Source organism: Aplysia californica, unplaced genomic scaffold (assembly GCF_000002075.1).
Source record: "Aplysia californica isolate F4 #8 unplaced genomic scaffold, AplCal3.0 scaffold00305, whole genome shotgun sequence".
Classification (NCBI taxonomy): domain Eukaryota; kingdom Metazoa; phylum Mollusca; class Gastropoda; order Aplysiida; family Aplysiidae; genus Aplysia; species Aplysia californica.
The window spans coordinates 426,570-428,734 of NW_004797575.1; the positions used below are offsets into that span (position 1 = coordinate 426,570).

General features: G+C 43.2%; 1 protein-coding gene across 1 annotated transcript in view; it reads left to right on the plus strand.

The window, feature by feature from the left end:
- The window catches only part of LOC101861519, a 10,818-nt gene that overhangs the window by 500 nt on the left and 8,153 nt on the right, over nucleotides 1–2,165 (plus strand). The window lies entirely within an intron of this gene.

Here is a 2,165-nt window from a genome sequence, read left to right on the forward strand (position 1 = left end):
CATTTAGATCTATATACGTTTGATTCGCGGCAAGCTAAGATGTCAAACCTAACAACTGCAAAACATTAAATTGTGGTAAAATTCAGGGGGGCAAGCCCCCCTGAAACCCCCCTACTCTTGGGGCCAACACCGGCGAATAACAAAATGCGGGGTGGGAACTACCGAAAAAGCGCAGAAAGTGTGTGTGTGTGTGTGGTAGAGCTGGGCGGAGAAGCGATTCCGGAACCGATTCCCACGATGAATGTTACGAAAGAAAAGTTCCGACTCCTTTTTATGTAATCCAACTGTTTCCAGTAACTTTGATCATTAAAATCTTTTTTTTTTAGAATTTGTTTTTGAAAAATAAAAGTTGATTCTTCGTAGTGTTTTGAAATCAAGGTTATCCTAAATCCTGAAGGTGTTAGGGCCCAACCAGATACCCATCGGAAGAAGTCGCATCTTTAGAAAGTAAGTAATTGGGTTCGGAGTCGATTCCTACGATTACTAGCTTTCAATAATCGGGAACCTAGCCGCCCAGCACTAGTGTGTGTGTGTTGGGGGGGGGGGGGGGGGATAGGCGAAATTTGGTATTGGTCTTTTCTTTCATACTCCCATATTTCCTCACGCAACACTGGATCGCATTCAAAATTCAACATTGGGAATGACGACAGATGATCAGATCATGAAAGTAAAGACACTGTCTATTTAAAGTCTAAAGTGACTTAAAGTGACTTTTCACGGTAAGAGCTGGACCTCTGCGGAACTCCCCTCGTTCTTCCTGTCAGAAACCATGAAAAGCAAGAAAATTGTAACCCTTGACCATAGTGCATTCAACTGCATTTTGATTATTTATAATGTTGAAAGGCGCATCTTTGATTTAGAGCTTTGAGAGGGTGTGAAATTCGAAAATGTTAAAAATTTTGAATTAGATTTAAATGGAATGCTTGCGACAGCGACTATTTTATACTGCCTAATGTAATAGTTACTTTTTTAGATGTATGAAGAAATATAATGTGAAAAGGACGAAGGAGAGTTGAATTCAGCTTTAATTTGGAATAACAGTGGACGAATGGAGTGGGAAATAATATGGCGTGGACTGCAATGGGCAGGATCAGAGTACGATTTATAAATAAATGTGATTGTATTCATAATATTTGAATGTTGCTGTCAGTTTCTACTGTCTGGAAATCGGCAACTCACATAGATAACGGGCAATGGGGGCCAATCAAGCAGGACTTACGCTATTAGATGCTGCACCAAGACTGAACTATTTTGTGGACCTCAGTTCAGCCCACCCCCCACCCTTTCCTTTTCAGTCTTTTCCCCACCCCCTCCCTTAATGCAAGTTGCTATCCAAGCCCCCCCCCCCCCCCCCCCCCCAAAAAAAAAAAAGAAAACAGAGACAAGTTCCTCCAAATCCCCCCCACCACCACCAGAAACTATATGGTTATCGGGTTGAAGGGGGGAAATCATCACTTCTTCAACATAACCATCATATTGACATTTTTGTTTTGCGCACAGAGCTGCCTTTATTTTGCCATGTATTTTTCATGGGGGTAATTTTTTTATTTTTTTCCCTCATCTGAGATTGACATTTGTTTGTCATTTAGAAATAATCCAAAGCAAAAAGAGCCAAAAATGTAACATTCACAAAAAAAAATTTTATTTGTCCTCCCTCAGCCGAGATCGTTCTGCAGAGAAGGCATCACTGTGGCTCCCACGGAAGGTCTCTGGGGGAACGTATTTCTGACAACGATGAGCTCCAGGTCTTCTCTCAACCCGGCGCCCAGGATTACGCCCCCCAAGGGGACTGGATCATCACCATTATCGGGAAGACGTGCCACCCGGGGGGGAGGGGAAGCTCTTCAACCTGCACATCGGCGGGGCACAAAAGGCAACATTACCCCCGGGGGGGAACGGGTTTCTTGAAAAATTTTCACAGGAGGTGGGGGGGTTTTTCTTCCATTCGGGTGTTTAAAGCCTATTTATTGATTGAGGAAAGGCCACGGCTTTTACCGTAATTTAACCTACGTTGGGTGATTTTAGGTGTGTTACACTCAGATCCGGTGTTAGCCTTAAAACCGAGAAAGACTGCCGAATTACGGGGACTGACCAAGGTTGACCTTTAAAAGTTTTTGCTCTCCAGACCGCGGGAAAAGCTATAATTTAATATACAGGAGAAGGGC